The following is a 25,303-nucleotide window of genomic DNA, read 5'->3' on the forward strand; positions in this document are numbered from 1 at the left end:
CACAACCAGAAAAATGCACAGGCGCAGCAATGATTGGGACCATGTGGAAAATTCTTTCATTTTCAAAGGGTGTTACCCACAACCTGGGTATCTTCCTTCCACGCCAGCTGCATAGGGACCTTCAGCTAAGCACAAAAAACTGTACCTAACACACATCCTTAAAAAATTGTTTAACAGGAGACAGCAGGGCTGCCATTAAATTTCTGCCAAAATTCCTTCTACACGCCTTTCTGAAATTAATTCTGGGGGAGAAAACAAGGTTTATTCTCTGAATCTTGTTAAATCAAGGTCTGGAGAAGGAAAAGTAAAGAAGATCACTTCTAGTACAAACACCTCTCAGAGGAAAAAGCTCGATTTCTATTGACAGGCACAACTCTACCTCAGAGCACGCTGTTGTAAGGAGAGGGCTTGTTTCACCTGCAAGACAAACACAAACTTTGACAATAGCTGGGCAGAGGTACTTCTTATGGTACTTAGTCATGTTACCTAGAATTCTTATGTAATTCCACTTACTATATGTTTCAGTGTTTTTAACCAGGTTTTTAACTTTAACCTCTATGTGATAAACTATTCATGCAATATTCTAAATGAAGGGAATTCTAAGTATGTGATAAAAATACTAGCGTCTTGCACTAAATTTAGTGACAAAGAACAACTTGCTGGAGAAACACATTCCCTTCATTCTGTGGACCTCACATGCTTCCCAAAATAACTTGGTTACTGAACTGTGTTGCAAGTACTCTCTCTGATCAGAATCAAGAGCTTTCTCTGAGAAGTTATATAGGCAAGCTCCTGAGGATGCAAAAATCTTTTTCCCAAAAGCCCTATATTCACTCAAGCAACCAAGAAAAAGTGCAATCAAACAATGCAGTGCCAGTGCCCTGCCTGATACCTTTTCAATGTATGGGATCCTGGAACTAGATCTGTCTTCAAGAAATTATCCACAAAAAGCTGACTTGGAAAAACATATTCAAATCACAGCTTACTACCTAATTGCTAAGCAAATGACTGTTCATTTAAAGAAAGAGTAATTTTTTACTATATTTGTTTAGCAAGCAAAGGGTCTGTGTTTGTAAGAAACCTTACCTAAAAATAAAAATTGTTGACCTGGGGATACAGGAGTCCAAGAACAGAACATTACATGCCCGTATCTGTCAGACATGGGATGAGAAGAAGTTGCTAGGATGGATACAATCGCATTTCTGCGTCTACAGTTATCCACAATGGGATCTTATTTGCTTGTCCAGACAGGAGCTTTACACCAAAGCAACTTAGGGCAGCTAGAAATTCAAAACTGATGAGGCACCAGATGAAGGCCCCACCAGCCACACTCCTCCTTGCCCACGCCGAGTGCCACTCACTGCAGGGTCTGCAGCTCCCTGGCAGTTACCAGGAAGGGGCACCTGAGTCCTACAGCAGCATCAAGTAACCTAACGGCACAAGAAAAAGTCACTGGTTTATAAACATTGACTCCCGTGTATGAACAATAAATACTAATGACCCATGTGCCATCAAAACAAATTGACAAAGTCTAACAAGGACTGTAAAGCGTAGGACACACAGCCTGTCTGACAAGGATACTTTTTTATATTGAAAATAAACAGTAAATCTCTAGAACAGAAAAACAGTAACACAGTATCTCTCAAGATACAAACTTCCCTGTTTATCTCTGAAGAAGAATGCTTAGCACGTAGAATTTCTGGAAATAAAATTTAAAAACAAAAAGCCATGAACCCTTAGGAGTCATTTGTTTCTTCAGTACTGTAGCAAAGAAAAATGCCCAGCTAACAACTCTTGTAGCTACAGCATCAGTCATTTATCATCAATAAATCATCAACTTTTAAAACAACCAAATCAATGAAAACGACAACAAATGGGCCTTATGAAGAAGGAAAGTTGTGTTTGCATAACAGCAATCTAATAAAATTTAGTTTATTCATACTACTTCCCATGCATAGTACTGTTCCCAAACATGATAAACCTAAGGGGTTTTTCATATAAAAAACAGTGAGGTGAGACATAACAACTTCCCTTTTTTGTGTCCCTTTGGATTACAACCATTTTCTAGATCATGTTGCCTCCACAGGGAGAAGACAGACTAAACTGGCAGGATAAAACAGAGGAAGCTGACTGAAGCAAAACATGTACTGATCCAAAATCTCTCAAGCTCACTGGAGAGCTTGCTCTTTTGGGGATCACTGTCCTTCTCCCTCTATGCAGCAAGCTTAGAATCTGGATGGCCACTGCAAGACCACCCTGCTTGCCAGCCCAGACAACTCTCCTGGCTCTGCTTCCAGCCATGCTGAATTCAGCATCAAAAAGTCATAGGGAAAACACCACGTGGCTGCTACTCCTCCCATTACCTACTTATTCTACTTTCACAGCTGATGTAGAAAGAAATCAGACTAAGTAAGCAAGGAGAGGAGTACTAAATCACAAGAAAGACAAACACGGATTTAAGCAAAAGCATATGAGAAAGAACAAGACATTACTAAGAGAACATATGGGTCAGTAGATCTGAAAGAGACCAAACATTTTAGCAAGTGCAGCAACAATATGCATTAGAAAGTATTGCTTACTCTCTTTATTCTATTTACTCTGGCTATCATACTTTGGAAACTTGCAGCACATGCAGTCAGACATAGACCATCTATCTTCGAGACTACATATTCAAAAACCTGGTATTGTGTGGGTGTGGCTCAAGCAGAAATGAACAAACAAAACTTCAGAACACCATAACGTGCAATGTGATAAAATTCACATCATGCCTCACCTGCACTACACCCACAAGACTGCAGTGCAGAGATTCTCAATAGGTCTGAGCAGGGCAGCTCACGTAGGAGAAGCTCTTTGAACATGACCACACAACCTCATGTGGCTGAATGTACCTTACTGTTTACTACTACAGACATACCCTGAGTCACAACACACTTATTTTGCAACTATTAATTGACATCTTTCTACATATGCTTCTCAGGCTATCCCACATGGCATCCAGAAGGCATTAACTGTGCTTTTAAATTTGGACCTACAATATTATCTGATTTGGAGACTGCAGTTGAGAGAATAGAGAAAGTGTTGGTCCAACAACCAACTGCCCACTGATCACTGAAAGCAGATACTGTCATGCCACAGTAAATTAGGCAAGTTGATAACAAGTGAGCTGTTCTGACAGCCCAAGGCCACCTATGCATGGAGTACGATAACGGGCTTAAACAACTGATTGAACCTATACACCTGTATGCCCAAGGTTTAAAAACTCTTGATCTACAGCACTTGCCTTTTTTCTTTTTTTTCATATTAATACCCTTTGTAGAGTTACGGTTTGATAAAAAAGTCTGTCCCAGCAGGTTACCGTGGGAATAAGGATCTACAAAACATAGTTTTTCATTAGCTTAGGGCTTGTGCATGCATCATACTGCGTCTCTTTCTTCTCTCTCCCACAACACCCTGTAACCAAATACCACAATTCAATGAGATGGTAAATAAGCCCCAGACACATCTTAAACTTCAAAAACACAGGTGCTCTGTTAACTTTCCATCTCTTCCTCTTGAATCAGAAGCAGAAAGGAGGAGAAAAATGTATACATCAAAAAGACTGATAAATGTTATGAAGACTTCCTTTTTAAGGAACTGAATAAAGTGACTTCCCTCAGAGAACAACACTAATTAATTCATTAAGTCTTATTTAAAATACTGGATATGCAGCATTATATTGGGGTAACAGGCAGAAATGAGCGCCATAAGGTTTACTTCAGTAAATTCAGCTTAATTTGCTACTTCAGGCTCATTGTCTCATCGTCATGCAAGAACCTCTCATCTCTGTTCCTTTCTCTTCATTTTTGCTGAACCCAATGCGACTCAGTGGAGTGTAGTTTGACCATCAGTAAAGCACAAATGCATGGGGCTGTGATCGCCCTGCTTCTGCTTTGCTCCTCACCCCCAGCTACACGCACAAACTGATGACTTCTTTCTGAGGTCTGTGGACCACAGCATCAAAGCCAAACAATTACTCTTCAAGAGCTGTTCACTCAACCCCTCCCACGAAAAGGTTGGAAAATGAAATCCAAGACAGTAAAAAAGCAGAAAATAAACTTTCACATTGTTTTTCACACATGCCTGAACATGGCTCCCACAACACCCTAAGTTCTGGAATTCACATTTCTTTGCAGTAGTTCAGTACTTACTGGACATGCTAAATAATTAAGCAGCCAGGGAACGTGGTATTTTGAGATGATACGGCTTTAACAAACTTGTGTAGAACTCAAGTCTCAGAAACCTCTATATAAATTTCAAAAGGCTTTTGAAATTCTATAAAAGTGTCTTGGCCTCAGTTTTCTTTTTCAAATAATGCCTTGATTAGCCAAGTGGGAAGCATAACTTGCAGCACTTCAACTGGGCATTAAGAAAAAATTCTGAAACGCTGATACCCTCCCCCATCTACTGCTAAGCAACATTTTGGCATGGGAAGAGGTATCTCAAGGCTAAGATAGTGCCATGGTTGCTGAGTGAACTACGCTGAACTTTATTCAACAGGTTCATAATTTCAGGTGCACTCCTGAAATCCAGTAAATGAGGAGACATGTGGACCTGTCACTAGAGGAGTGTTAAACATTGTGGACTATGCAATCTACCAAAAAAACCCAACAGATCAACTACTACTGTTCTTTAATTAATATATCATACAAAGCAAAATCATCCACGCGGAATTTTGAGGGTTTTGTGTGCCTGAGCATGCTTCAGTGTTGCAGCTTTTGCTTATGATAGAGAGGATAGGGAATCCTGAGGTCCTTTAGATAAAGCTTGTAGTGGGTTGCTCTTCCAAAATTTTCCTTGCCTCTAAGGGAGGAGGTTGGTATTGCACAGAATTACCAATTCATTGCGATGCTAATAAAAGCCATCTGAAAAAATTCCAAGAAAGCATGGATAGGATGTCCAGTGTACAGTAGTTGTGGTCTGCAAAAATGTGACTGCCACAATGGATGGACACTTGGTGGGGCCTTACTGGGCAGGGCGCTTCCATCTGCCTTTTTGTATGATGGTGCTTTACCCAGCCCTTCACCTGAGGTGCCAATTGTCCTTCTCCAACACCTGCCAGGCTATGTCCCTGCTGCAGCTCCCTCCAGCAAGCATCACTGAAGTGCCACAGCCCACAGTGCACTTGTAAGCCACTAGTATAAAATATTTGTAATGCAATAAAAGGTAAATCCTTTCCCCATTGATCTCTATTTTTGTTGCCCTGAATTTTTAGAGTTTTCATAAATGGTGTGAAAAAACACATCAGGTAAAATGACAGAGGTGGAAAAAGAAAGAACTGCAGCTAGAAGCTTCTTTGAAAGAGGGTTTCCCAGGATCTTGTAAGGAAGTGATCCTTTGTTCTCCTCTCTGGCCGTTCCTGTTCCCCCATGGGAAGCCAAAAGAACTGCAGCTCTGGTCAATGGCTGCTTCCTGGTCCTTGTAAGATGGAGCAGAGACTTCAGCTCTGCCAGACCTGCAGGTGCAGCCCTACCTACTGCTGATTCTCCATCCTCCAAGCCTGTTTGAGCTTTGTAACGCGGCTTAGGGAGCTGGGCCAAGAAGGCTTTTGGGGACCGTGTCTGATAGAAAGGTGGGAAAAGAGCCATTTGTATCAATGCATGGTAAGTGCTACAGCTTGAGAAGAACCCGGTTCTTAACCTTATGAAAGTTTTGCTGCATGGCTTCTAAGGTCATTGCTGCTTTGCAGCAGTCTTTCCTAAGCTCCTCTCCTAGTTCCCTGTTCACGGTCTTCTATGCTGAATCCTACAAATAGGGCCAGTGTTTATACACTGCTGTCTTTCTTTAAAAAGACCACTACCTTTATCACAACTTCGAAGAAGATCTACCTAATGGAACTATCAAGCTACAGCTCATTTCAACCTCTAAGTTATTCATTAGATAGACCACCAAAAAAGAGGGAAAAAAAGCAAATCAGTAAGTTAGATCTTTACAAAGCCTCAAAATACTTCTAAAGGATGCTTGTCAGAACAAACAAATGTACCAAAGGAAGAAACAGCCTCATGAATTAAGTAAAAAAATAAATATAGGAAAAACATATGAAAATTTCAACAACCGTGCCGATCTGTTGCGAGCTGTACCCGTGCCAGTGGGCGGCCTCGGGGCACCGTAGGATTCCTCAGTGCAGTGCCAAGCTCCAGCAATATTGTTATGGTTAGAGAGGAATTTCTCACAAGAGCTAACAAAGGCAGAAGGTCATAAATAAACACAGCAGGATCGCCTTGTCAGTTCTCATTATTAGCGCTGCAGGCACTTGCTTTTCTATGGGCTGCTCACAGGTTCATTTAAGTGTAAGAGCTCCTCCTCAGAATTTCACATGCTCATAAATAAAGACAACATTTCATTAGAAAGAAAGGCACACCTAAGTTATTTTTTATTATGGAGGTTTTTTTACGCACACAGGGGCACATGTGCTTGAGCCGGCTGTGCTGCTGGCAGCCGCTCTATCCGTACACATCCTGCACTGGCCAAAACCTTACACTCGGCTAACCCAGAGCTGCAACACCCTTCTATGCTGGCCTCCATGACGCCGTGCAGGCCTCCCTCAGACCATGGTCATAATGAATGAGGAGAGCCTTCCTACTGTAATAATGGTCACCAGAATTACATCTGGGCAGGAAATGAGGCTGAGCTCCTAAACTGATCCTGACGTGCATTATACAACTAGGAAAGCACAGCTGTGTGATCATTACTGCAATTATAAAGTGACATTTAGTGTTAATTTTCTTTTCTTAGCGAATTTTGAAACAGAGAGGGGGCAGAACCAGTAACCCTGGGGGTACAAATGTGCAAAAAAAGGAGATGAAAGTTTTTAAGAGTGCAAATGTTGAGTCTTCATCACCTGTCAGAGGTTTACAAACAGCAGAGTGAAAACACCTCGTATCTCCCATATAAACACCCACCTTTATCTATATTCACACCTGTATAAATGGGTGAAAAATAAGCTCTGTGTAAAACCAGACATGCTTGAAATAAATTAACACTATCATATAATGCATGCTGATTTCAAGTTGCAGATATAGTGCTTTTCAGAATATATGGGGAAATCAAGAGATCAGCAATGCTATCTCTAGAGAGTTTTTATTTTCTACTTATTACTCTGGAATTAAAAAAAAAAAGTAAAGATGCTAAAATGTAAAGAAGCTCAAAGATTCACAACCTTGGAAACACCACCAGTAAATAAAAAGTAAATAAAATAACAGGTCTTATGTTACACAGGAGATGCCTAGCAATGGGAAAAACACTTCTCTGTCACCATTCCTTCCAACACAAGAGAGGTGCTAGGGAATGTAATTACTCACCTGCCAACCCCACCCCTCAAAATACTGCTCCCTCCTGTGAACTGTACTGACCACTAATGTACCAGTACATTAACTGGTCGTGTCTATCCTTCTAGCTGGCTAAAATTTGACCGATGTTATTGTTACTATAAACTCAAATCCTCACCTTTTAAAGCAAACTACATGACTGACAAGCAAAACCCCTTGTCCCTTGCATGCTTTCTGTGAGAAGCTTGGGAAAACAATTTTCCTTCCAGTTTGCTTCCTATCCCATCACCTGCTATCAAAAGAAGTTGGGTTGTTAGTCCTGATGCACTGCAGCAGAAAAGCCATGTTCGGAGAACTGTTTCTCTGACCTGTGCAGCCCTTCATTCATCATTATCAACACCAGGAGCTGCTGAAACAGCCCTTGTGAAGGAAAAATCTCCCTGTTTAACTTCTAGAGGCTGCCAGCCCACTCCCTTTGGCCTCTGTGCTGAGGCAGGGTTTGTACCTCTGGCAGTGGGCTGCCGGCCATGCTGTGTGTGTCCCCTTTGCCCTGACAGGAGGGCAGCAGACCCTCTCTCTCCTTCTGCCAGTGGGAACACACAGAGCCATTCTCCAAACAACTGACCCTAAACTGGTTTCTAGCAGACAGAATACCAAGGGGGCAAGGGAAGTTGCTTTCTTTCTGCACACCAGCAATGACGTGCTTCTTGGCTCCAGTCTCCTTGAGAGGAAAGAGCTTCTGGAAGTGGAAGGAGCTGGAAGAAGGGACAACAGTTTGCAGCTGGTCACTTCCTCAGTTTCTCCTGATGAGTAGGCAAGGTGCTGCCAGGGCACAGGGCAGGCTGCAATCCCTTCTGCAAGCACAGAAATGGAGATGCTGCTCTATTTCTAGCCTCTTCCCTTTGCTCACTTTTTTCTTATTAATATTTTAAAAACATTTACATAGCAGACACATTGCAATTAATTTATCTTCCCTGGTCAAAACACATTTACTTCTGCAGAAACACTCCTCTGCCACCCATTTCAAAAGAAGAGCTGGGTTTCAGCCCACTCACTCAAACATAGATTTGTATTAATTCTTGCGCCTCGTTAATTATTTCAGAAAAGGAGAATTCCTTACACAAGTTAGAGAGTGACCTAAACCTCCAAACTGCTGTGTCCTATGAATGGCAATGGACAGAGACAAGGACAAAGATGTTTTTCAGGGGTCTCTGCAGTGCTTTTAAGTCACACTGAGAAGAACTTCAGGTTTCCCAGATTCATTTTACTTTCTTTTTTTTTTTTAGTACCATCTTTTTTGTTCTTCAGCGGTTTTGGTCATATTTCAGCAGCACGATATCCATGGCTTTTCGAGACTTTTGGTATCTTAAACTTATTTTACACAGTTACACAATTGGATTTTTCTACAGAAAACATTATAGAAATATTTCAAGGACATCAAATTTCTAAGTTAAATTCATTAAATAGTTTGTCATATCCAGCACTATATTTCACTGCCATACATGCACTACTGTGGAGTTTTTTCTCTAGGAGTGCAAAATACTTATTTTGTACAGTCTGAAAAAAGTAATTTTACATTTGTTAAGAGTATGAAAGAATCATGCAAAGAACAGTTGAGGAAGGGGAAAAAAGCAGGAGGTATATTCTTCAGAAAAATTATGGAGGTATTTTCTTGTTACAAAATATTATTTGTTATTTTTCAATCAAAGAAAACTGCAAGGACACACTAAGAAGGTTGAACCGACTACTCTAAAAAATTATGAATGCCAAAAGATCACAAAAAGCACATTAATGTAAGAGTGTTGGCTCCCATTGACTGCTCAGGATTTTAATTTTGCTTTCCAAAGGGAGAAAACAGAGAAACAGAGAAGGCATCATTAGACTAAGTCCATCCTGCCTTGCCCTAATTTTTTAAGCTAAAACCCCCAAACTGTGTCCATGATCTGTATCGGTTTGTACCTGACCACTTCAGCTGTCCCTGACACTTGACCTGCTTCTGAAAAGCAAGAAGTCCAATTTAAGTCGACGGTCCTACAGGGAGGTAATGGTTTGACCCTTGTTCCCTCCACTGCAACCATTCCAATTCTCTAATGATTTCCCTGCAGGGTTCATTTACCAGTTCTGGGTCAAAGACCAGCACATCCACGAAGGCAAGGGGCAGCAGAAGCACTGCATGATGGATTTGAAAATAAGTGCATCGTAAAGGAAACCTCCATCAATTAGGGATGGCCTTTGAATTCAAAACAAAAGGAAGCAAAGTGCAAATCATAATGTCTACTCTGCTCACTTTAGCAGCACATGATTTAGCAGACACATACGGTAAGAGATGCATTCTAGCCTAGGTGCAAAACCAGCAATCATCCTAGGGCAAACAGTCCCCCGTTCATCCTCAGAATAGATGGCCTTTTGCTCACTCTGGGCAACTGGGAAGTTGAAGGAATTCACTATTCCATTCCATGCCAGCTTTTGGTACAGCTTAGTACTTCGGTATGTGCACCATGACTTTAATCAGAAATATTAAGACCTGCTCTAACTAACTATGAAGCGAAATATTACCCAGGTCCACTTCCACTTTCTGGAATCTGTGGTTTAATTTACCTTTACAGGGAACTGCAAAACGACCAGTTATGAGTACATCTTTTCCATCCACCCAATATCATGCACATATTAAAAAGCTGCAAATTTCCTTCTTCTCCCAGTGCTTTTCAATATTGAAATGCACTACAGGGTTTTTTTGAAAGAAAGGTATGAGGAAGTCTACAGAAGGAGACAGTACAGAAGGAGATGCAGTAAGGGCATAAAAATATGAACAATGAAGAAAAAATGTATCTCTTGCTTGTAGTGAAAGGTTGAGGGAAAAAAGAAAAACAGCAAACATGCAAATTAAAAAAAATGAGAATGCTAAAAAAAACTTTGAAGGAGGTCTCTGATGTCCCGTGTGAAGTGACCAGGCAAAGGCACGTTAACAACTCTGCTGATGCTAGAAGCCATGGCCATGACTAGTGGTCACTGAGCTCTCATCTAGTGAATTCTGCTTAGCTGTAACCATTAGGGAGCTATAGCCACACGTGTAACACTTTTAATGCTATAGTTACAAGACCACCAAAATTAAAACATTAAAGAAATCCTACAAGTTGTGATTTTGGTTTTTGGTGTTTTGTTGTGCGTTTTTTTTGTTTGTTTATTCTTGTTTTTTAATGTTTTTAGTACATCTAAGCTTCTCTTCCCTATCTATTTTTGAAAGACAGGAGAAACTGCTTATCTGATATTCAAAATATGTTTGTTATCATGCTTCTTGCCAAGGCTTCTCAAACTTAATAGTGATTGAGACCTCATAAAAATACTCTCATTTTCCAAGAGTTCCAAGAAGCCTGAAAAGAAAGGACTTCATAGTGTTTCAACATAGCATCTGAAAACTACAAGTTGTCTTTTAAACTTTTGCCTGCCTGTGTGCACGAGTATCACATACTCTCTCCAATACTCTGCCCAATACAAATATGCATGTATTCTTTTCCTGCACAAGAAGCATAGAAACCTATATTCTTGCTAAAACAGAGAGAAAGAAAAACATTACTTTCTCCAACAATACTTATCTGAAAAAAGAACACGACTGCTAAGACTGAAAACAGCCAAATTTAAACAGGGAGCAGAGAGATAAAATAATAAGGAAAACATTGCAATAGACAAACTTTTTACATCACACCTCTTCACAAATGCAAAATTTAGAAGCCACATAAAATCCTCAGCACTGAGCCCACCAAGCTTGCTGACCTTGAATCTCATGAATTACCTCCCAAAGTTTAGTATTTTCACTTCTATTTTGGCAAAAGTGAGGGATGGGCAACATCCGCTGGGATCTGAGTGAACGCAGTCTGTCTATGCAACCGGGCTGGCTGAGAATAAGTTCTTGCTGCCAACCACACCATATGTGACAGGAAAACTTTTGTTAATAAAAACCATATTGATGTACTTGTTAACGACTTGAACAGCCCAGTAATTGAATTTAAACCAGTTAACTATTCACCAGGGCTTCATCAGCCCACCTCCTTCATCTCCTCGAGCTCTGTGTTATTTCAAAGCAACTGGAAGAATTTTACAGCACCACCACCCTTCCCACCACAACCCTTTCACCATTATGTGTGCTCGGGAAGCCTAGCATTTGAGCAGCTCATTTGAAGAGCTCTTAACTGCATTTCTGAAAGAACAAAGCAGTTTTATAACTGTCTCTATACAAACAGAAGGCACTTATCTCAGGGGCTCTCTTATTTTCAGTCCATCAATAAGTGACACCGATATGTTACAACTGGCTACCACCATGGAGACAAAGTGTGTCCATCCCTGACCTCAAAAGGATCAATCACATCAATGTTTCGATGAGGTTTGGGTTTTTTATTAAAGGGGATCAAGGAAAGAAACAAAGCTCCCCAAAGTACACAGAATGTTTTAATGCGTAAGTTTTTCAATTTCCTCATCCACAACATTATTTGAAAGCTGAATTACTAAAAGGTTGCAATTACAGAAAGATGGTTTTCAATAACTTTTTTCTGAAGTAGTAATTCTTTAATTTATTTTCCCTCATTTTTCATCAATTAAGTTTAATTTTTCCTGTGAGCCAACACAAGGGAGCTGACAATAAAAGCCTGATGCAGCAAACCTTTCTGGAGGCCCTTAAGCCAAGTGATTTCAGCTTATAATCAGGATTTGCTTGCATTCACAACTACCCCCTCACTATGGCTCCACTTCTGCTCAAAAGTGCGGTTTTGCAAGATTTCTTCTGGGCTGGCAACATTTTGCTTTTGTAGTTGTATGCCAAGAATGGCTCACTACAAACTTTACTAGAAATAAAGGAACTTATTTGTTTATTTTTGCTTTAATTCAATTACTCTGTGCAGCTCATTTATCTCACGCAGACCACAATTTACTATTGCCATTTATTTAAACAAATTCTGCATCTGATGAACTCCTTATTGGTGAGCACCTACAAAAAATGAAGACACTTCTCTCAGAGCAGTCCTTCTCCCTCCCTAAATTCAGGCAGGAACAGAAAAGCCAATAGTTGTCTTTAACTGTACACCGGGTCGCAGACCAAACAGTAATCGTACACATTGCAACAGATTTGCACAACATTTGGGCAGCATCTCAATGGATTGATAGCTTGTCCGCAGAGATGTGAACTTATCAACGTTCTGCTTAGTGTAGATATCCAGACAAGCAGTTGGCAGCAAGGTTTCTTCAGCACTAATTACATTCTTTTCCAAAAGTTCACCCTGCCTGGGTGTCCAGGTAATTGCAATTAAGGCAAGAATCTGGTAATTAGAAATTCAAGTGCCCTGCCAAGAACAATACACTTCCTCTTAACGTGCTGCCCGAAGTACTAATTCACTTGGAAAAGACAGAAGCTGATGTGAAGTGGCAGAGTAGATGTTGATTAAGCAACAACCACAGAAGTAAATTCCCTTCCCCCTAAAATAATTTAGACTCTTAGAAAGTTTTTTATTACCTTTGAAACAAATAAAATAAATTTAAAAATCAAAATTCCAGGCTTCCAAACAGCAGCATTTTCTGTTCTCATGTCTGCTTAGAATTTCTGGACTGTCTTTCTTGAAGCTGAAAGTGCTGGTCATACTCCCCTTCTACCTCCCACTGAAAGCTAACTTTGTATCATGACTCAGCAATTACTGCTCATAGGCATTACTGAGTAAGTATCAAATTGCTCAGTAATTTCTGAAGTAAATTTAACACAGAACAACAAACACATTTTAAAAAAAGTATAAAGCAAAGCCAATCACAGTTTAGTGCTCTCACAGGATAGAAGGATACTACAATGTCCTCTAAATTCGAAGTTTTTTAATGGTATTGTTAGTTGGAAACGAATGGTTACTTTTTACTCCCCCTACACATTTCGTTCTAACTCATAGCTGTTCCTGTCAATACAGAATAACATCTTTATCCCAAATCTTGAGCCTAGCCTCTTATAGTTAATACTACTTTTTTCTTTCAGGAAACACAAAAAGCCTTTTTCCATTGGGGATAAGAAAACTCTTATTGTGTCTATATTGTGTACATGTGTGTGTGCATATTTACACAGTTACACGAACACAGACATTTCTGTCCGAATCAAAGCCCTGGAATCATGTGCCTGGCTTTAGACTTAGCTGTGACTATTAATTTTTATCCAGCTGAGCAATCTGAAATTCAAAGATGGAAGACTCTAGGACAATGTTATTTAAAATTATTTGAAAAAAATGGGGTGGGGGAGAAATTCCCTCCCTCTTTCTGAGTAAAAAATGTATACCAGGTCCACATTCATGCTAGATGAGTCAAGGAAAGTGCTCTCTCCAGTACTGTACTCTGTGGTTCCCAAATAGCTTCTTTTGGATGACATCACTACCTCTTCTAGTGTGCTACCCAGGCACTATCAAAGGAGCCTCTGTTGCCTTGTCTCGTGTTTCACCCACTGGAGGCTTCAATAAAATCCCATCACTGGGATTGATCTGGGGATCAAAAACCACCACAAGCATCACTCACAGAATCCAGAGTGCACTTCACAAACGGAGCCTAGAGCAGCACACAAAATGTGCATAGAGCCCTGATGGAAAACTATGAAAAGGAAAGGATGCTTTGAAATTTTCAAGTCTTGTTGTTGGTTTGCTTTCATAAAGCATTGCAAAAGCAGTACTGCTCCCCTCCCGCTCCCAATGTTTTTAAGTCTAAAAAACTACTCCATTCTCTCCTGACCTCTGTTTCCTATTGCCTTAGTGGGTTTCCAAGATTTCTTAGATCATAGCCAGACATAACTACTAAAGGAACAAGCTGAGATCATCAAAACCTCATGACTGAAACACTGAAAACAAAATAAAATGTACAGTTTTCACCACCCACCCCAGAAGTACATCAAGTGCACAGCAAGAGAAGCCTACAGTAAGAAATTACCTCTCACGCGCTGCAGCAAAGCCTCAGGAGCTAATAATACAAGAAATAAAACTGCTGTTTTGATTGATAGATCTGTTAAAGTTTCTTATCGCTTATTTCCAACAATGTCAGTCAAATATGTTTCATCTTTTATCAGTAACAAAATAAAGTTATTTTTGCCTGAGAATCTAAATTATAGATACTTACATGTAGAGAAATAGCACTAAGCTGAGTGACAATTGGGGACTAATGTTTTGCAATTGACCTAACAATGTATTGAAGAAAAAATAACAAAGATTAACTCTTACCATCTAACACTCTGTTCCTTCCTATAATTCATTTCAGGTGATCGTAAGCAAGTTGTTTAGTTCAGTATATTGGGTTTTAACTTAAGTAATCTTGCCCTTTACATCACGATACAATACAGAAATTAACTGTATGGATTTTTTGTTCATCTAACAGACACATTTTACATATGTTACACAAGTATTTACATATATTTACATGTTTATGCAAATACATCCATTTGTATATATACAATACATGTAATGTAGTACTTGATTGGTAAAGCTGGGTACTGAAAAATGGCTCACTCTCAGCAAGGTTTTGCTGTTGTATCATAAGTGATTTTTGTTTTCCTGGGCAAGTTAAAATCTGTTGTTCAAGGAGTACTGAAATCCTCTAACCTGCATGCTGATTTCGTAGTTACAACAGGCTGAAACTCATTGGATGCTTTATAGATGGCGTAACAGTGAAAGTAGTGCTTTGCAGGGAATTTGGACTAGAAAAGCCTGGAAAAAGTTAGGAGCCTTATCCTCCTTGTATATACACACACTTACACAGAAGCAGATGAACAGCTGACTGCGTCCACGCAGTTGGGTAAGATCATTTCCCAAGGTGCTGACACTGTCTGCACACAAGCAGGGCTGGGCCCCATTCCCTTCCTAACTGCAGGGGTACATCACAACCCAGAGAACGAGAAAAAACTCTAAGAGGCCACAAACCACAAAAATAGGAGAAGAATTTAGACCAAAAGAAAGGGATTTGTCATGTCAGAAGTTAGCAGATCCCAGGCTGATGGCATGTGTAGGTCCATCCTGCTGCTTCTGAACACCTGCTGGAGGGACCCACTCCCACCTGGGTCCCACGATGAGCAGCAGCTCTCCCACACCTTTCCACAGCCTCTTCTGTGTGCTGCTGGACTAGGACTGCAACTTACACTACACCAGACCGCAGTGTAACAATGTTACCTCCAGCAGCTCTGCAGGGATGTTAAAGACCTCAACAGTGTGCCAAGCACTGGCCGTGCTCCCCAATGCTGACTGCTGTCAGGCGTATCCCACCCCAAGAAGCAAAACTGCCTGGATTTCTCTCCGGACCACAAAATCCATTTCTTTTATATTAAATATTTTATCACAAACTAGGTAATGTAGAATAAACTTTCTCTTGTAACATCCTTTAAAATGGTTAATAAGGGATTTTTAGAAGTTAAGATTTTTCTGTGTAACACTCCATAAAACAGTAACAGAGCATTTTATTGCTTCTTTCTTCAAAGATGCACAGCTTTTGTGAGAGCTGCATCCATTCAAGTAATGGAAAGAAGCCAAGGTGAAACCAGCGGCACTTACATTTTGAAATACAAATCATCACTTTAGAAAAATTATACTAACCAGCACATAGCAATATAAATTGCTCTATAAAAGCAGCAAACTGCCTTATAAACTGCTCTTTAAAAACTAACTTTAGAAAAAAAAAAAAAAGGTTAACAATGGGCTACATAGCTGTAAAGTAAGTTGCCAGTCCCCAACCAAGATGATGAAAATCAGCCATAAAGAAATTTTGGTGAACAGCAGAAAGAACAAGGTGATGTATATATTTGGGGGAGTGATCAGGCCTTGCAAACTCTACTTCAGCAGCAGAGTACATGTAAAACACCACATCCATCTCAAGCTGGCATCCAGTTCACCAGGCATGGTATTCAAGACAAATTCATTATCATTCAATAATAATGACTCAAGAGCCAGTATTTTCTGGGAAAAAACCAGATTTACTGCGATGGACAAGCAGCAGACTGCCAGCAGTTAGACAGGTGTGGGGACAAGTCAACCATATCACAGATAATCTCCTCCATTTTATAAAGGTTCTGCTGTAACACAGACAGATACCTCATTTTCATAACTTCAGATTGAAGTCCTTTCCAAAAACCTCTCTGACATCTTTGTGAAACAGACTCCAAATTTTTTTCTGAACCACAGGAAAAGGCTCGTGTAAACGCAAAGAATGACACAACAGGAAAATTACTGGACACCTTCACTGTTTCTCATTAGCTAATTTTTTTTTTTTTTAAAGAAGATACAGTTTCTAATGACCTTCCCACCCAAAGGGTAAGAGCTTTGTCACTTGTGAGTTATTTGTATACTCTTGCTAATTGTATCGTTACACTCCTCCAACCGTTATGAATATTCATTTTATCTCACTTCTCTCTCTGTGCACTTATTAACTGTATAACACAAATACTCGAGAGATTTTGCGTGTGTGTGTATATAGGCATGTGTGAGTGTGATACTATTTATGTAAATCTACAGCTGACCTGTGCACACAAACCACTATTCACCGGTAGTACCACAGCCCTTAGAAACAAGGTTTTAAAGGTCTAAATGGCAACAGAAATTGCAAAGGTTCCAAATAACCAAATTTTGCCTCAAACAAAACCAGTTCCTTTTACAACAATTTTCTTACTAAGGATATGAACTCACCAAGCATTTCTTATCATTATTGTTACTATTATTTACTGAGCACTAAACTGTGTTTCGTCTTATAGATTTAAATTAAGAAAGTAAGCTGCCTAAAAGACCGCGTCTTGTCGTGTTTGCTTCTATCTGCTGCTACAGTTTTAAAGCACATTTCCCTTTATTCCACTTTTCCACAAGCCATAAAAAAACTCATTTCTAATTCATCCGTTCGTTCAGCTTAACCTCTCTTCTCAGCAATTAAAGCACTCTGCGCATCCCTCATCTATCACACAGCCAGCTAAATAATGCATTGCGTCCTCCGCTCATCTTTTATCATCCCAAATGACAGGTATTAGCATATCTCCCCAGTCAATTACAGTGCAGCGGAATAATCACAGCATAATTGGGCGAAAGCCACTCTAATCACCAACCCTGCAAACTCGCAGAATAAAAACTGAGTGGCAGTTCAGACAGGCCTTGCTCTTGTCCATGACTCCAGCCAACAGGCTTGGCAGGTCTCCACATCCTTCTGCTTTTCCAAACTCGTTCTTTGGGGCTAAACTTCTCAGCACACACACACGCAACCCGTTTGGGTTTTCCTAAAGGAAGACCAGGGCATTGACAAATATTACCCAAAGACTTTTTGCTAACAAATGCCAGTCTGGAATACAGCACAGATGTTTTCTGCCCTTCAGATCATCCAGCGGGGCTCTGCTTTATAGACTAGCTTTGACAGATGGGTTTGTTGCTCGAGGTAGAAAGTTTTATATTTCATGTTAGAGCAAGCAGAATTTCTTTTCCTTTAAGTATAAAGGATTTATGAGATCTAACACAGTTAGGTACTGCTTTAGATGGTGCTGCTTACTGCAGACATTAGCCTTCTGGTTTTCAACACTAGTGAGATGCCCAGAAAGCATAATTTTTATTTGTTGTCTGCTTAATACATCAAGATTAAAATCCTACATATGTATTTGAACATAAAATGAGCGTTTCACTTGCTAAACAAAGAGACAAAAAGAAATTAACATCACATTGCTGTCTCCTGTGCTCAATCTGAGCAAATGAGAGTATCAACAGAATTTTGCCATGGCCATTACGCCAAGTTAAGGCTAACAGGCTCCTGGATGTGCGCCCTCCCCACAGCTCTCAAATTGGTGGTGCAGGACTAACTTCAGGTGAGCTGCTTGCTCTGAGACTTCCCCATTCTAGCATGCAGAGCCATGTTCTCATGAAGGAGCTACCCGTGGGTGGTGGTAGGACCATCCCAGGCCTGGGTGTGCTCCTGGGATCTGCTTACCCTACACGGCAGGAATACATCAGCTCTGCAGTCTGGGATCATCCCAACAGTTGGAAGTTGAGGGCATGAATAGTGCCCTGGGAAATCAGGATACAAATTGAATTCAAAAGAAGATTTTCCACAATATTACATCAGCACAGTTGAAATTTTCGAACGTATTACAAACAGAGAGAAAGTAATCTGAAATCTAACAGCCAAGTTATCTTTGAAATTCTAAGTGAGAAGTACTAAATTTGTGCTGTTGTCATCACTGCTAGCAGACTCGGGTTAAGCATATTTTCTAGCTCAGTCCCAAAGACAGAAAGAAATGCTACTAAAGAAAAAGAGCAGTTAGACATATAACCAGACTATTAGCATAGTGCATTCCTGCTGTTTGGTTAGCAGTGTGCATAACTACAAATTTTAACCAGTATAAGGTTAAATAGCACATAATGACAAAAAATCAAGACTTTCTGGAAGCAAACTTTAGGCAAGCTACATACCTATTTCAGTCTAAAGGGAGGGGGTTGCTTTCACTTCCTTGTACTAAATACTTGAGAGCTTACACATTATTTTAGCTAGAACACATCATCATTTTAAAAGAGCATTTAATGTTTCATCTTCTTCCTAACCTTTTTGCTCCTCTATTTTCTCTAAACTGCTTTCAAGTTTCTACCCCAGCATAATTTCTTTTTCATTGGCAGATTAATACCAGATGCATTTAATCAGTGGTGATCTTCCCATCCTTGCTTTCCAAAATGGAGCTGAACAAGATAGGGAGGTTTTTTTTATTTTATTAAATTCATTTTGTGTAACATCTCATTATATAGTTCTGTGTACCAGCACTGCTCCATACAGTGCAGCTATGGGAACAATTTGGTATTAAACCCCTGTTACAAAGCTGGGGAGGGAAGAATAAAAGCTTGTGTATAGGACAAAGAGAAATACCTTCCTTACCCCCATGTCTTCCATAAGATCTATACTACTGATTTTCCACACACAAGCTGCTGCAGCCACAGCACAAGTGAGAAGGGCAAAGTAAGGCTTGAGACTGTTTCACAGTGGAAGTGTTGGTGGAGGATCTGTTTCTGCCCCCTGAATGGACCTGAGTGTTCACAAAGATGTGGTAACTATTCAGCTTTCTGTGCTGCTTCTTTCTTCTGTGCCACCACAGTGTCAGAGACTGAAATATTATAGTCTATGACTTAAACATTTTCTAAAAGGACTTTTAAAACTGTATTACAAAAGCTGCAGAGAAGACTACTGCACCCTGGATGGGCCCTGACTGAGGCCTTGCACCGCTCGATGATGAAGATAAAGTAACAACTCAGGGCTGGGGACATTCACAGAGCACAGGTTTAACACCTCCAAGGTGGAGATCACAGCCCCAGGGCTATCAGCTGCCAGGCTCTCACAGACCCTCCACCAAAGGGTGGGGGGACGAGAGGCTTTGGTTATCTTGGAAAGGCCTCTGGTCAGAGGCACAGTGACTGCCCATCCTCCACTGGGAGGTGGAAGCTCATCCACAGCAGGAGGGGGTGACATGGCCCATCAAAGGCGCCCTCTACCCAAAGGGGTGCCCAGACCCTGCACCGGAGCCCCAGAGATGGTGCAACAGACCCTCAGTGTTGCAAGGGACAGTGTCAAGCCGGCCCCTGCAAGAGGAGACACGTGGGTGTTCCCACCTGGCCCACAGTGTGTATTAATCCATGGGATTCCGTACTCTTCCGCGCGTGGTGTGGTGGCGTGTGGCGGCGTGGCCACGGCGGCGACGGGGGACCCTCAGCACCAGCAGAGCAGATGGAGGGGAGCAACGAGACGTCGCTGGGACCCTCACAAGGGTGATATGCTTCCACCTAATCCCTGTCACCTCTCCCTGTTCCCCCAACCATGCACTTCTTTTTTCCATTTCTTTCTTTCTTTTCTCCTCCTTCTCTTTTCCTCTTTTACTATTAAATAAAATACATCAATTATTTGGCATCAACATCCAACCTTGTTTGGTTTTAATCTTGTTTCTGGGAATATTTTTAATCTTCTAAGTTCTTTCCAGCTTATGCACAGAGACTTAGCTTTCTTTGCTTTTCTGGGTTTAAACTGGATCGTAACACTGGGCCAAAGCCTGCTTCTTCTGCTAAGAGCCACAGAACAAAAGACCTACCACCTGTACCCTTCCAACACCTTTCATCCTAACTCATTTCTCATTTGAACTTTTGCTTAAAATAAAAAATGGCACAGAGTAGTTATACAAATAATTTTTTCACTGTTTTAAAAAAATTCCAGTGTTACTCTGTTGCATCGCATTTCAAGCTGCTTACTTCATACAAGTAGATGGAGGTGGCTTTCCAAATTCCAATTTATTACTTTTTATAATGTTAGGTACTGTGTTACTCTCAACAGATTCACTGAATACGATGTGACTTGGGGCAAAGCCAATCAACAAGAAAAAAAAAAGCCATTAAAAATTGGCTTTAAATCTTGGGTTTCAACTGATAGAAAGACTTGAAAAAACTTTTAATTTCTCTCCTGCACTTGCTGATTTCACTTCTGTTCTGTAAAAACCCCAGCTGAGTGAATGAAGGCTGGTCAGCTAGGTCATAACAGGTTATGTTGAAAAAACCACTAAGTTAAATGCTGCTACAGGAACCTTTATAAAGCCCTACAGACATTGCTTTTCTTTCTGCACTGCATTTACTGCTCATAAGAAGTGTTCAAGAGCTATTGAGGTTTCTTCATTCCTGCAATCTAAAGGCATAGCGCGTGTCCCCGAACAAGATGCACAGATGCTGCCCTTCACATCGCCCTGCTCTAAGAAATGTATCTGCTCTGCTTTTCTTCTTCCGTTTTATCTTTTTCTTTTCCCGAACACCAGCATCCAGTTTTACGAAATTAACAACTTCTCTGTGAAGAAGCAGGCTAAGGCCAAATCCAATTTGCAGAAGTACACAAGTCTCCCTAATTTCTCAACAGATGCATCTGGCAAAGCCAACAGCTGAAGGATTTGGCAGCCTGTAATACAAAGCCTTCCCAGGAACTGGTGACAAATTTTGAAGTGCAAACAACCTTGTTAACAATTTGTTTCGCCTCCAGGGGCAAAGGTTTCTACAGTTCTATTTCAACTATTTCTATTTGCTGGGGCAGGTTAGAATCATAGAATGGTTTGTGTTGGAAGGGACCTTAGAGATCAACTAGTTCCAGCCCCCATGCCATGGACAGGGACACCTTCCACTACACCAGGTTACTTGAAGCCCGATCCAACCTGGCTTCCAGAGATGGGGAATCCACAGCTGCTCTGGGCAACCTGTTCCAGTGCCTCAACACCTCACAGTACAAATTTCTTCCTAACATCAAATCCGAATCTCGTCTTTGTCAGTTTGAAGCCATTCCCCCATGTCCTATAACTACAAGTCCTAACAAACTGTTAGGGTTGAACTATGAAGGTTAGGGCTCTTCTATCTGTCTACCTCACTGCTTTGCTGCTTTTACAGAAAAATCATTATAAGAGAATGTAAACTTGCACCCAGATACTGAAACTCAAACTGAGTCCCATGGTTTAAACTATGACGCTCTGGACTACTGCAAACATACCTGTATGTGTTATGAGGTTTGTAGCTTCCAGTAAGTAGCTAGGAATAGTTAACAACTTCTGCAGCATCATCTGTCAAAGCACCTCCTGATAGACACCTAATCTAAAGAATGCAGAGATGATCCTTAAAATCACACAGCTCAAATTCTACAACATTATGTTGTACCAGGACCGCTCTCAGTTGTTCCAAGGAAGCAAATATAAAGCACACTCATCACACAGTAATGTCAAAACCTTGGCCTAAGTTTTGAATATTGCCTGCTTGATGGCACACCCAGACACATACTGGAGTTCATATTTTTGAGAAAAGCAGAATTCATCTAATAACAACATCCAAAATTATGTGCTAATACGTAATTTCACAGGAAATATGAAAGGCTCTGCAAACATCAGCTTTTAAGAAAAGGTTCCAGAATCTCAGATGGAAGGAGAACATGTATAAAAACTCCACCACTAACACCTGGAACAAAATAACGGCTTTAAAAAAACCATTTTAAATCTACATTACTTGGAACTGAAATTTGGGAGCATTATTTCCTTTCATCCATGATCAAGATTCTGTAAGCAACAAATGGATCAAGTTCCACTAAGAGTTCCTATAGATGCAGTATTTTAATGCCTCCAAGCTGCATGCAAATTTCTACCCAAGCAAGGGAATTTGTGTTGATGTTTAGAAAGTGCAAATGTGACATGCTGCAGCTGCCTTGCTCATTACGAGACACAATTCTCATAGTCCTGGACAATGCCTGTCTGCAAAACTGTAAAGACAGAGAAACATAAACTATACAAGGTAGTCAGAGAAACAGCAGAGGAGGTCGGCGCAGGGGAAGCATGGATTTAACACCAACCTCAACTCTACAGTGATGATGGAGAATTCTGTAAGTTAGTCTTTGTTTCTCTGAACATTACTCACAGTGGACACTATCAAGGTGTCTGAATTCAAAAGATTGGTCTGCAGAAAAAGCATGTAAAATAAATCCAAGAATTGAAGGGAAGATGTATTCTCTGGAGTAAGTGGCTAGTAGGGAACCATAAGCTACTACTCTTTAAACTGGGACTGTCGAAAATGTGTAGATTTGCAAAGTTTAGTCACACAGGAACTCTCTCCTGGATGCAAACTCTTCATGTTTGCACTAAGGACAGTCCTAGAGAAACAGACAGATATACAGTCCCTTCCTTTACAACTGCACTGGTTTATGTTTCAAAAATTAGGCAGCAGTATCCCTTTTATCACTGAGCTTTCATCATCAGTGCAGTACTATAATTTATTTGAAAGTCAGGTTCACGTTTGTTTTGTGGATTTTGAAGGATGTTAAAATACTGACATTTTTATTAAAATACTTTTGTTCCAATAGATCTCACAGCCCTAACACTTATTTATCTCTTTCAAGAACTCTCTAATAGAGTAATAATTATGACCTATGTTCAATTGACTTGACGACTAATGAGCCTTCTGTAACCCAAGTAAAAATCCCATAAGCTTTGATAAATTGCACAGATGTAATGTTGTAGCAACACTCAGTCACTACTTCTCCAGAGTGAAACAGGAGTACCAAGACAAAGCTGAGAGGATAAATGCCTTCCCTCTTCCTTCCCAGGGGGTGGGGGCATAGTGAGGAAATTATGCATTATGTTCCAGCCACAAAATCCTTAAATCTGAGAGGAAAGTTAGGAACCTCTTTTAATGTAAAAGACTTCCCACACTACCTGGATTCTACCATTAACAGGAACGATGCCTCATTTTTCCACAGATCTTTTAGCATAACCACACCTATGCCATGGGGATACAAGTGTCTCCAAAGGAAAAGCATTTTCTATTCAAGAGAAAATACAGTTGAGTTCTTATTACAGAGTATAATACTCTGCATTTTAGTTACTGCTTGGAGGATTGTAAGAAAAACATACATGGTCTCAAAAATGGGATTAGAGCTCCCTTATCGCAAAAATTAAGTCTAAATATATGGGAAGCAATCAGTTCTATGCATAGCTATTCTCATTCCCTTGCTATATGTGCATGAATGAAAGCAGGCACATGTGCTTATTACATTTCTTAGTATATGTATGATATCAAGGAAATGATATAATCTTTGGTTATCTAGGACTTTCAAACCCACATTATTAAATAACTTCCATCATCTTAAAGACAGGTTAGTAAAATGTCATGGTTTTCTTCTATAAACAATGTTAAAGAAATGAGACAAATTAATAAAATAACTGCATTCAGAAAATGATTGCAAAAAGTGCTTTTTCTAAATTAATTATTAAAACTGCTTATGACTCTCTCCCTGAAAAATATTCCAAAACCTGGATAATGTCCAAACAGTATTTTGGAATTAGACATATGCTCATCACATCATCTATCTCACAATTTCCTCACAGACTGGTTCCAGGTATTAGTTAAAAAGCCTTTTTAAGTCTGGAATGATGAGATCCAACTACAGAATAAAAATGTTAATGTAGATGCACTTTAAAACAACTTCTGTTTTAAAATATTGCTTCCTTTCTGATTTGCAAGATCATATGTATGTAAGAAAAGAAACCATTTGCAATCCCTTTACAAATAATTCCTTCATAGCAATTCACCACAGAAACATAAATATGAATTATTATAAAGCATTTTGAAATTCAGAAATATTGTATTACAATTTCGAATAATTCAATGCCTAACTAACTTTCAAAATTCACTTTATAAAACTGTTTTTCCATTGTTACACAATGACTTGAAAAAGGGAACGTTTCCCCTTTGCTCAGCTATGGCAGATGCCACCTCTGGGACGGAGGAGCTGAGCACCAGACGTTTGCGCAGCCCTTTTGAAACCGAAGACTGGCACCCGCAACACTCCTCCTAAATTTATTATGCTCTTTCTTATAGCTCAGCAGTGACACATAAGCAACAAGCAGAGCTGTGAGCAACCTACAGTGACAATCTCAGGCTTATTTTATTTTCACCAAAGAGTTTACTATTACTACTATCCATGCTGCTAGTATGCACAAAATGGACCCAAGGTATAGAAAATCTTTGATTTTATTACTTCCAATTGAGCACATACCGCTCTACAGATATGCAGTCAGAACTGCATATGTACATAAGCCTTTTGCAAGATGTTCTCAGTGAGCACACGAAACTCAGAGTGAACGCATAAAGAAATCTCAAAATTGACAGAAACCGAAGCTAGCTTTTCTGCTTACACCTCCTAGCACAAACTTTACTGTGCAGTAGGGACTTTGAAATAATAACAGATAACATTGCATTTGAGCCTTATTTCTTGTTATTTGGGGCCTCTTGCCCAATTTTTTTTTTAATATTAAAATGACAAGGGGACAAAACCAATTATAGAAACAAGGCAAGCTGCTCTTAAACTGATTAGCCTAGATGTCAAAATGGTCATATTCACTTTTATTGAACATCTTTCCAGCAAAGGAAATCCACTCTCTTCTAGACCAAGTGTCATATACAAGTGTACATATGCAAATATGTACACTTCAATCTACCGAC

General features: G+C 40.1%; 1 protein-coding gene across 8 annotated transcripts in view; it reads right to left on the reverse strand.

Annotated features, from left to right (window-relative positions):
• The window catches only part of ARID1B (AT-rich interaction domain 1B), a 327,188-nt gene that overhangs the window by 103,910 nt on the left and 197,975 nt on the right, over positions 1-25,303 (reverse strand). The window lies entirely within an intron of this gene.

Source organism: Coloeus monedula (assembly GCF_965178545.1).
Source record: "Coloeus monedula genome assembly, chromosome: 2".
Classification (NCBI taxonomy): domain Eukaryota; kingdom Metazoa; phylum Chordata; class Aves; order Passeriformes; family Corvidae; genus Coloeus; species Coloeus monedula.